Consider the following 11,268-nt stretch of genomic DNA (forward strand, 5'->3'; position numbering starts at 1 on the left):
CAGTCCCTGGCCTTTGTATCAGCCCATGTGCATTTCACTTACACGTCCTAACTCAGTATGACCCTAACGTTCCTTTCCAGGAGAACAGTACTCACTTTCCTGATGGGAAAACTGAGGCAAGAAACACTAAGTTGCTCACCCAAGGGCAAGAAGCTAGGTTTGTGGCTGTGATATCTTGGGTGCTGTGTTTCATAACACAGGGCCTCTTCTGAGCTAAGAGAGGAAGAGTTTCCTAAGATGTCCCAAAATCTCGTGACCTGTGGCCTTTCACCCAGCCCTCCCACCCTAGGAGGGGACCACAGCACCACACTGCCCACACCACCCTTATCTACCCCCGGAGGCTGAAGCAAGGGCACCAGACATCCTGTAGCGAGTCAGCCTGTTCCAGTCTCTGGCTTCCTGTCTTCTGCAGCTCTCATGGGCACATTCTGTCCCCTCTGAGTCCAGTTCTTCCTCTTTCATCCTTCTCTGTCTTTGCTCACTGAGAGCCCTGTTTATATGCCTCCATCCATCCGTATGTTTTTTTTTTTTTTTTTCCTGCTGTTTATGTGTTCATTTTCCTGGGAAGTGTCCTGGGGCCCCCTCTGACACCGACTTGTTTCCAAGGATGCATCTTCCATTCCTACTTCCCACCTGCATGCCTCACCTTGCCCCCAGCTTCTGCCAATGTCAGATTGCTGAGGTTCACGCATTCACTGGGTACTTAATGAGCACCTACTGTGTGCTCCAGGACTTCTGTTAATTCGTGGGGACCCAAAGTCTAAAAGCTGTGCTGGGGCATCTTATTAATCACCTACTGTATGCACCAGACACCGCGCTTCATCCTGGGGGTGCCAAACCTGGTCACTGCCCTCAAGAGATCTCTAGGCTACTTGAGAGACTGTAAAACAAACAAACAAACAAAAAAAAAACAAATCATAAGAGTGCCCTGGAAAGTTGGGGACTGGATGTGGCCAGAGGAGTCAGGGAGGGCTCCTCTGAGGAGGCTAATCTTCAAGTCTGAGAGGAGCTAGCCAGGCAGAGCCAGGGTGCAGAGTGTTCCAGGTAGAAGGAGTAGTGTCTATAAAGGTACAGTGACATGAAGCAGCCTGTGTTCTCCAGTAGGCACTTTGAGTTGTTTGGTCTGGCCTGGACATGGAGTACAGGTTGGAGAACCCAGGGAGATGAGGCCAGAGGCAGGCAGGCCCAGATGGTACAGAACCTCATGTTCCAGCAAAAGGGTTGACCTTTATCCTGGAGCAGCCGGAAGCCCAAGCATGGCTCTGTGCAGCCTGGGAGCTTCAGGGCTGGGCATGGGCCAGGCCCAAAGCCCTCTCTCAAGCCCTCATTAACCCACATTTACTGCCCTTTGGCTTAGTGAAGCCTGTGACAGAAAATAATAAACTGGAAAATAATGCGTTTTTAAAGCATGATCATGCACTCATTCATAAATATTTAGGAACCTCTGATTTGGCCAGGTGCTGCTTTGAGCATTGGGAATGGGTCCTTAAACCCTACAGAGATCCTAGTGCTCAAGAAACTTACATCCTGGACAGTTGGAGAGGGAGGATAGGCCATAAACAAAACAAATAAATTAGCAAGATAATTTCAGAACAATGCTTGAAAAACAAGAACGATGCTGCTAAGGGTAATGGGTTAGTCAGGGAAGCCTGGTCTAAAGAAAGACCTGAGACCAAGATGACAAAAACAAACCAGTATGTGAACATCTGGGGCTGAGGGTTCCAGGCATAGGTTACAGCACATGCAAAGGCCCTGAGGCAGTAAGGAGCTTGGAGTTTTCCAAGTTTAGAAAAAATGCTGCATTTGAATTCATTACAGCAGTTCTATGCAAGGATTATTGTACCTATTTTGTAGAGATGGAGACCGAGGCTCAGAATGGTCAAGTTTCTTGGCCAAAATCATAACTGGTAGTGAAAATTTTGACTCTAAAGCCACTGCTGGTTTGTTTTTGGTGTGTGTGTGTGTGTGTGTGTGTGTGTGTGTGTGTTTTCCTACCAAAGAATCAAGTATAGCAACCATGTATCCCTAAATTATCTGGGAAGGTCCAATTTCTAAAAATTTGTCTCATCGATTCTCTGGACATTCTCTGTCCAAATCATAACTTTGAGCCCTGTCTCTTCCACCTACTACCAGTGGGATCCTAGGACAAGCACTTCATCATCGTCTCAGTGTCATCATCTGTAAATAGGTAGAGTAATAATTCTGATAACACAGGCTCGCTGAGAGATTAAATAAGATAATCCATGTAAGACAGTGCAATGCCTGGAACATGACACACATTCATTTCATTCAATTCACGATAGTTTTATTGTTACCTTGGGAGAACTGAGGTCACCTGCAGGATGATCCTGTCACCATGTGAAGCCTCTGCTGCATGAGACAGCCAGGGGAGCTGTTGGGGGAGAGAGAGCAGGAGAGGGCGGCCAGGGGTGCCTCTTGCCTGTGCTCAGCCACTTACTCCTCAAGCTGGGATCCCACACTGACACATCTTGAACTTCCCGTTTCCAGGGAAATTCCTCACCACTGGACCGCACCCGCCCTTGAGGACCTCCCTATGTCTTAGGGCAGAGCAAAAGCTAGACAGAGCTGGGGACTGTGAAGTGACAAACTTCAGCCCTGTGTGTGCCAGGAACTCCCAAGGGGCAGGCGCCACCCTGCAGGAGGACAGGGGCCCCTGAGGGAGCTGGGTGTGGGGTTCTGGGTCAGAGCTCTTCTCAGAGGTGGTGGGGACCCCGCAGAGTACATGACTCTTGCCCTGCAGCCTACACAGTTTGGTTAGCAGGACAGAGACCCCTCCCCACCCATCTCCAACCTTCCCCAGCTTCCTGCTCTGCTGGAAGGCCCTGTCACCACACATACACATTCTCTCTCTCTCTCTCTCACCCCCCTCGCAGGCACCCCCTGAGAGGACCAGCTGCAGCTGGGAGGTGGGGGCTGGGAGAGCACTGCCAGGGTTCTCAGATCCCTAGCCTCTGTCTACCACCCCTCCCTCACCCCCAACTGCTGAGCTGCTTCTAGGTTTAAAGCAAAACATGATTCTGTCCTTCCTGCTGCTCAGTGGCAGCAGCACTGCCTGGGATTATTTTTAGCATGGATGCAGGGAAGGCACATTTCTCCTTGACTTTCACTGGGGACATCCCCCACCCCCCAGCCAAGACTTGGCCTGGGGAGGCCAGGACGGAAACCCCCCTCCCAAAAAGGGGAAATGGGTGTGTTTTCGTTCCTTCAGCTCACCAGAACAGGAGTTGTAGTCAAGCTTGGGGTTGCACTGATGGGAAATTCTAGGTTCCAAAGCCCATGGGTTCCACCCCATCTCTGTCTCTGTGTCCCCTTAAATCTGGGGAGCAGGAAGTGCATGGTGTTTGCAGCCAAGATGCCCAGTCTTTGGTGTTGGGGTCCAAGGGGAGATTACAGCCAGCACTGTGGACTACAAGGGGCACCAGGCATTCTGCGTGGTGTTTACATGGGTGCTTGCTTTATAATTCATTAAACTGAGCATGACTGTTCTATATGTTTCTCTGTACGTGTGTCTTTTATTTGATTTCATTTTTTAAGATTTTATTTATTTATTTATTTATTTATTTGACAGAAAGAGAACACAAGCAGGGGAACTGACAGGCAGAGGCAGAGGGAGAAGGCCACTCCCTACAGAGCAGGGAGCCCAATACAGGACTCTGTCCCAGGACCCTGGGATCAGGACCTGGGCCAAAGGCAGACGCTTCACCAACTGAGCTACCCAGACACCCTATATGTGTCTTTTAATTTTTAAAAATAAATTTAAAAGTAGGTTCCATGTCCACCGTGGAGCTCGAACTCACTACCCTGAGATCAAGAGTCCCATGCTCTACTAAGCTAGCCAGGCACCTCAACTACGTATGTCTTTTAGATGGTAACATTACTTTATTGAGGTATAGTCTACACACAGCAATAGCACACATCTTAAGTTTACAGCTTCATGAATTTTGACAAGTGTATATATATCTGTGCAGCCATCATCTAAATCAAGATTTTGAACATTTTCTGCACCCCTATATTCCCTGGTACCCCCTCCTAGTCAGTCCCTATCCCTGGGGGCAACCTCAATCTGATTTCTACACCATAGGTTAGTTTTGTGTATGAGCACAGATTCATGCTTTACAAGCTTAAAAGAAATACAGCTGCTATCGTAGAAAAGGGAAGTGGAAAATAAAATCTTTAACATGAAAAGGGGGCCTCAAAGGGTGCCTGGGTGGCTCAGTCAGATAAGTTGTCTGCCTTCAGCTCAGGTTATGATCTCAGGGTCCTGGGATTGAGTCCCCGCAAGGCACTGGGCTCCTTACTCAGTGGGGAGTCCGCTTCTCCCTTTCCTTATGTCCCCCCACTCCCCAGCTTGTGCTCAGGGGCTCGCTCTCTCTCTCTCAAATAATAAATATTTAAAACAAAAAGGAAAAAAAAAAAGGAAAAAGACCTCAAAATAGGAGCGTTATTTCAATTTGAAAAAAAAAAAAAACAAAAACAAAAACTAAGGAATCACTGGCATGGGAAATGGGAGATTCCAGGCCCAGTCCAGCCTCCCAGGATTGGAACAGGAGGTCTGGGGACGCTTCTAGGAGCAGAGAGGCAGTGAGTGGAGAGAGCAGGGGTGAGGAAGAGGCCTACCAGGGCTCCTCTTGGGTCCATCCACCCCCCTGTTCTGTGTGAGGTCCCTGCCCCTCCTCCAACCCCCTCACCACAGCAGTTTTCTGCAAGGCCAAGGCTACTAGGAAGGGCGCTCTCAAGGGCATCCGTCCAGAGACAGGGAGAAGTCAAGGCCTCTGTACAGCTAGGATATTTATCTCTCCTGCCCTCCCTTTCAAGGTCTTTTCGATTTGAGGCCTCCTTCACCCTATGCCCTGCCTGGGGAGAGGCTGAGGTTCTCAAGGTAGGGTGGTACCAGAGTCATGGAGCTCAACGTTCCTTCTTTTTTTTTTTTTTTTAAAAAAAAAAAAGTTTTTATTGATTTGAGAGAGAAAGAGCACAGAGGAACAAGGAGAGGGACAAGGAGATTTCACTGAGCCCAGGACACTGAGATCATGACCTGAGCCAAGGGAGGATGTTTTATGGACTGAGCCACCCAGGCGCCCATCATAGTTCCTTCTTTCCTTCATTTAAAAACACTGATTTGGGGCTCCTGGGTGGCTCAGTTGGTGAAGCATCTGCCTTTGGCTCAGGTCATGATCTGAGAGTCCCTGGATTGAGCCCCACATTGGGCTACACTCCCCCCTCCCCGTTCATGCTCTCTCTCCCTCTCAAGTAAATCTTTAGGGTGGCCCCGGTGGCTCAGCTTTTTAGGGCTGCTTTCAGCCTAGGGCGTGATCCTGGAGACCCAGGATGGAGTCCCAGAGTCCCACGTCGGGCTCCCTGCATGGAGCCTGCTTCTCCCTCTGCCTGTGTCTATGCCTCTCTCTCTCTCTCTCTGTGTCTCATGAATAAATAAAATCTTTAAAAAAAACTTTAATAAATAAAAATGAAAACACTTATTTGAATGCCTCCATGACACTGTAGCTTCTGCTTCCCACTAAAGAAAGAAGGATGACTAAGACAAACATTAGCTCACAGGGAGTGAAAGGCAGCATTCCCAGGTGATGCCAGGCCTTCCACTGCCTTCGTGCTGGAAATGTGGGGTTCAGAGAGGCAAAGTGACTTGTGCCAGGTAGTGAGCCGCTAACAGAGGGAGGCAAAGAACAGGAACCCTTGACTCTGGCCTCCCTCCTGCGGGTGAGAAAGCTGAAGGAAGCAAAATCAACAGCCTGATTCCCTGGCTTTCTTCCCCGCAGGCTTTCTGGAGTAGCAGAAAGAGCACTGACCTGGAAGTCAGGAGACCTCATTTCTGCTTCTAGGTCTTAGAAGCACTTCCTCTCTCTAGGCCCGGGTTTTCTCCCATGGCCAGGAGGAAGGCAGCCTCCAGAGGAGCTTTAGGTTTCCTTCAGCTCCGCTTTCTCAAGTACACTCTGCATTTCCCCACCTCAGTGCCTTCCCTCGTTCCTCTGCCTCCTGCAATGCCCCCTTCCCTTCCCTTCTCTCCTCCCCACATTCTCCCAGGCATCTATGACCTAATTCACCGCTGCCCCCTGAGGCCCCCACAGCACTGGGGATCTACTGAGTGGTGTCCCCTTATGTCTCCACTGCCAGAACAGAGCCTCCCTCATTCTGCAGCCCTCCTGTCCTACGGCAGGGCCGCCGAGGCCCTGCTGGGAGGGTAGCTGGCGGTGAGGGTGGGAGTGGGGATATGGGTGTGTGTGTGTGTGAATTCTTGCTCCCCACTTCTGCGTGCCCCTTTCAACTTTCCGAGATTGAGCTCTTCCTGCTGGGCAGGCCAGCCCAACCCGGGGCATCAAAGTGGGGCATTTGGGACAAAGGTGACCCCGCTGGGAGGCGATCCCAGGAAGGATGAGGACAGCTAGGGCCTGCCCCACCTCCGCTGTCCCGTCCTCCTTCACAAACACCTGGGAAGAAATCCTCCCTCACAACAAACATGTGGCTCCTGTTCACACAACCACACCCAAACCCACTCCTACCTACCTGCCCACAGACAGACCAGCACCTCGGCGAAACACGTACCCTCCTGCTTCCTCCGCCCCCGGCCCCGCCTCTGGCACGGGCGCAAGCGCACAGTCACTGCACATGCGCACACGGGTGCACATGGGCGCACGCGGACACCTGGGTGGGTCCCCGGGGGTCCACGTGGGTGCACACGTGGGTGCACACGTGGGTATTAGGAGTGAACGCGGGCCGTGCGCCTCGGGCGCGCACACTCCCACGTGCATGCACGCGTGGGTGCCCATGTGCACACACTTACTCTCCGCGATGCGGGGCTCCGCTCCACCCTCAGCTCTGGGGTGAGCCAGCTCATACTTGCCCGCTGAGCATCCTCCAGGGGAACGTGGGGTGAGGACAGTGCTCCATTGTTGGCTCCTGGCTGCCTCTGGGTTTATATCAAACTATGCTCTTCTGTCTTAATTTTTTTTTGAATTTTTTATTTATTTATGACAGTCACACACACACACACACAGAGAGAGGCAGAGACACAGGCAGAGGGAGAAGCAGGCTCCATGCACCAGGAGCCCGACGTGGGATTCGATCCCGGGTCTCCAGGATCGCGCCCTGGGCCAAAGGCAGGCGCCAAACCGCTGCGCCACCCAGGGATCCCTGTCTTAATTTTTCTTACTCATGAATGACCGTATGGGTAGCAGGGAAAGCCCCAAGAGCGGTGGTGGGTTCCCTCTGGGCAGCACCTTGCTTGGCTGGCTGACAGGAATGAGGGTGGGGGTGAGGGGCGGCGGTAAGGTTTCTATCACTCTGTGAACAGACTCCAAGGAGCCATTGTTTTTGTGGGACCGGTAGACGGTAGACGGTAGGCGTGAGGCTGATCCCATTCCATCCATTCTTCCCGTTGCTGCAAGGCCCTTAGGCTCCTATTCTCTTCCTGCAAAGAGTAGAAAGGCTGTGAAGCAGGCCCAGTCCCAAGGTTGATGTGGGAACTCTGGGGCTGACACAGGGTCCCAGGCAGGCTGACCCCCTCAAGTGGAAGGGGGGCTCCTCTTGGCCACCACCAAGGCAGCACAGCAGTCATGCAGAGAATGGTGAGGTGGAGGGGTTGTGTTTGACACAATTACCCAATCAGGGGTTGGGCAGGGAGCAAACTTGGATTCCTTTAAACCCAATTCAGCTACAGTCACTGAGCCTGGCGTGGTGCTGGGGTGTCTGGGGAGGGTGAGGGAGTGGATACATAAATGAGTAAGACACAGCAACTGTCTTCTAAGTGTGCATGTGTGCATGGGTCTTGTGGAAATGGCATGTAACCCAGAGAGTGGAACGGGGGCACCATCCTAGATCTCTCCTCTCTTATCCCATCCAATCAGTCCCCCCGTCCCCTGGGCAATTCTTTTTTTTTTTTTTTTTTTTTAAGATTTTATTTACTTATGAGATAGAGAAAGAGGCAGAGACACAGGCAGAGGGAGAAGCAGGCTCCATGCAGGGAGCCCAACGTGGGACTCGATCCCAGGTCTCCAGGATCAGGCCCTGGGCTAAAGCAGAGCCACGGGGCTGCCCGGCAATTCTTGTTCCATCCTTCTCCTGAGTTCTCTCTGTTCAGGTCTCACTGCCACAGCTTCAGTGTCTCTTACCTCTTCCTTCCTGGGGCTTCTAATTGGGCGTGTGTGTGTGTAGCGGGTGGGGTGTCCCACCTCCAAGCTTATATCATCTCCCACTATGCTGCCAGAACCATTTGCCTCAAACACACAGCTGATCTGTAACTGAGATCCCTTCACTGGCTCACCATCACCATCGGAGTAGAGGTCTAAATGTCTGACATGGCACAGCCAGCCATTCGTGCACAGCATGCATGACCCCTGCATCGCTCAGCTTGCCCTCATCTGCACATTAGATCCCAGCCTCCTGATTCCCCTACTGACCATGCTGGTGTCCACATCTGAGCCTTCGGATGTGCTGTTCTTGTTGCCTGGAATGCCCATCCCCTCCTTGACCTAGCAAGGACCTTCTTATCTTTCTAGACTGAGGGAGTCTTTTTTTGTTTTCTATTAGAATACATTTTAGGGGTGTCTGAGTGGCTCTGTTGGTTAAGTGTCCGACTCTTGATTTCTGCTCAAGGTCATGGCATTGAGCCCTACTTTGGGCTCTGCACTAGGCATGGAGCGTGTTTGAGATTCTCTATCTCCCTCTTCCTCTGCCCCTCATCTCCCCCCACGAAGAAAGAACACATTTTAACATAACGTTGACAATAATGATTTAAAAGCCAACATTTCTACATAGCAGGCACAATTCTGACTGCTTTATATATTACATATAAATAATTATATTTATGAATATACATTAGTTCGTTTAATCCTCACAACCCTGATAGGTACTATAATTATCATTTCCGTTTGATAGGTGGGAAAACTGATACACAGAGAGTTTAAATGACTTATTAACCTAAAGTGGCATGCCTAATAAGTGGTAGAGTGGTATTTACACACAGCCAGTTCAAAGAGTCCATACAGTTCACCTCTGCACTACACTGCCTCCCTGTCTTAAATATTTGTCAACTTACGTAGCTTTTGAGCAACCAGATTCAGTTGTTTAATAAATGAATGAATGAACTCATTAACATTTAATGACATGAAGAAGTAAGGCTCATGTTCATTCACGTAAGATGTCTGCTATCCCAAAGCAATTTTATTTTACAGGACATAGAAAAAATTTTAAAACAGATTTTAGAGTAAAATCCCCTACATACTATTTTAATTTTATCTTCTTGCTTTTTACATGGAATTTGTGTGGATCTTCAAGCCTAAGTTTTTTCAAGTCAGTGAAGAGAGGTCCTCAAGACCTTCTAATGACCTACTTACCATGACCTCCTACCCATGACACAGGCAGATGTCAGCTACATTCTGAGCAATCTCTGTGCTTATGCCACCAGGGAGACAGATCCACTGAGAAGTGACCTAATACAAAGTGAATTATGGCCGATGCTGAAAGAACATCCTATCTCAGCACATGGGCCAGGGACAGAGTTGTTCCAACCAGGCATGTCTGTGAGCACTTTCTGGAAGAGATGAGATTTGGACTAAGTCTTGAAAGATTTTGATAACTGGAGAGAAGGGAGAAGGGCATGTAAGTCCAGAGAATGTTTGGATACCCAGATTTGGTGGTAGGAAGAGTCAGGCAGGAAAGTAGGAGGCAAGAGAGGATGTGGTGGGAGGTGAGACCACCAGGCAGGTAGGTAACCGCCACTTAGTGAGGTGGCAGAAGCTGAAATCGTCTTCATGTCCACCCTGGTTGATTGTACATTTTTGGACAAGTAGTTGATTTTTAAATTTTTCATTTTCTGTCCTATATGTAAACTAAGCATTTAAACCGGGGAAAAGCTCAAATGAGAATCCCCAGGGCAGGAGAATGTGCTGACTCTGCAATCTAGCATAGTAGCCTCACCTCCTACCCAACCAACATCTTCGGTCTCCCTACGCTCACTTCTGAAAGGTGGCGGAGCTTAGAGCAAGAGCCACAACTGCCAGTTGCTGGCTTGGCAGATCATTTAACTTCTCCATGCTACAGTTTCCTTGGGTTGTTTTTGAAGATTAAATTAGTTATGACAGAGACACCTGGGTGGCTCAGTGGTTGAGTGTCCACCTTTGGCTCAGGTCATGATCCTGAGATCTGGGATCGAATCCTGTATCGGGTTCCCTGCATGGAGCCTGCTTCTCCCTCTGCCTGTCTCTGCCTCTCTCTCTCTCTCTCTCTGTCTCTCACGAATAAATAAATAAATCTTTAAAAAAGCTTAAAGTAGTTAAGACATTTAGGCATCTAGAACTTTAAGAATTTCAGCTTCCAATAAGTGCCTGGTAGACTTTAGCTAATATGAACATTAGTCAAGGGTCTTCATCATGATGCAAATTGCACTGGGTTATCCTTCTTTTAGACCACAGGATTTGTCCTTCGATGTCACCTCTCCCTAGTCCTAGATGTCTCCCCACAGGTGTGGTTCCTGTTGACCTAAGCAATACCCTCCTCACCCACCAAATGCCTGAATTAGCCACCCCCTCTTTTTGCCCCTGCCCACTATGTTGACCTATTGGCTTCTTGGGATATGATTAATTCTGATTTGCGCCCATTGGGCTTGGACAGGGAAGCCAAGCTGCAAAGAAACCTGAGTAAATGCTTTCTGGGAGCTCATAGGGCACACAGCCAATTTCAGTTTGAGGGTCAGCCAGGTTCCAGGCATCAGAGCTAAGTCCCCAAAGAGTAGGCATTGGTGCCTCTATGTCGCCTCTGGGGAAGCCAGCTCATGGCCCTGCATGTACCCAGGCTTGGGAAATACCTTTGGTTGTTTGCCCAACAGGGTCAGAGCAGCATCCAGCTATGCAGTGACAGCCCAAAGATCTCTGAGAACTCTGAGAATCCTATCCTTGAGATAGGATATAAATCTGGCTCTTCACAGCAAAGGGCCAGGTGGAGAGGGGATTAGCTTATAAACAGAGCTGGGGCCCTTTCCCAATGCCAGGCCCAACTGGTTGCAAATCGAGAGGGACTTGACAGTTCTCTTTGAACTCTCAGGTTCACTTTTCCCCCTATCTTGCCCTTCTTGCTCACTTCTGGGACTTTCTCCCAACACCTTCCACCCTATAGAAGCTTTCTCTTGAATCCTGGGAACCAGAGTTTCTATCACTGTGTTTTGGGGTTTTGTGTTTTGTTTTTTAACTAGTTGTTCTGTGGTGAGATTTCTTGCATGTTTATCCTGCTTGTGGTGCA

At 49.6% G+C, this 11,268-nt stretch overlaps 1 long non-coding RNA gene across 1 annotated transcript; it reads right to left on the bottom strand.

Annotated features, from left to right (window-relative positions):
- Positions 1-777: 777 nt before the first annotated feature.
- On the bottom strand, positions 778-6,611 carry LOC144317634 (uncharacterized). Its single transcript, XR_013383636.1, has 3 exons — positions 6,541-6,611; positions 2,316-2,392; positions 778-880 (listed from the first exon to the last, which is right to left on the bottom strand). It is a non-coding gene; the product is annotated as an uncharacterized LOC144317634 (long non-coding RNA).
- Positions 6,612-11,268: the final 4,657 nt, after the last annotated feature.

The sequence above is a fragment of the Canis aureus genome, chromosome 7 (genome assembly GCF_053574225.1).
Source record: "Canis aureus isolate CA01 chromosome 7, VMU_Caureus_v.1.0, whole genome shotgun sequence".
In the NCBI taxonomy this organism is placed as follows: domain Eukaryota; kingdom Metazoa; phylum Chordata; class Mammalia; order Carnivora; family Canidae; genus Canis; species Canis aureus.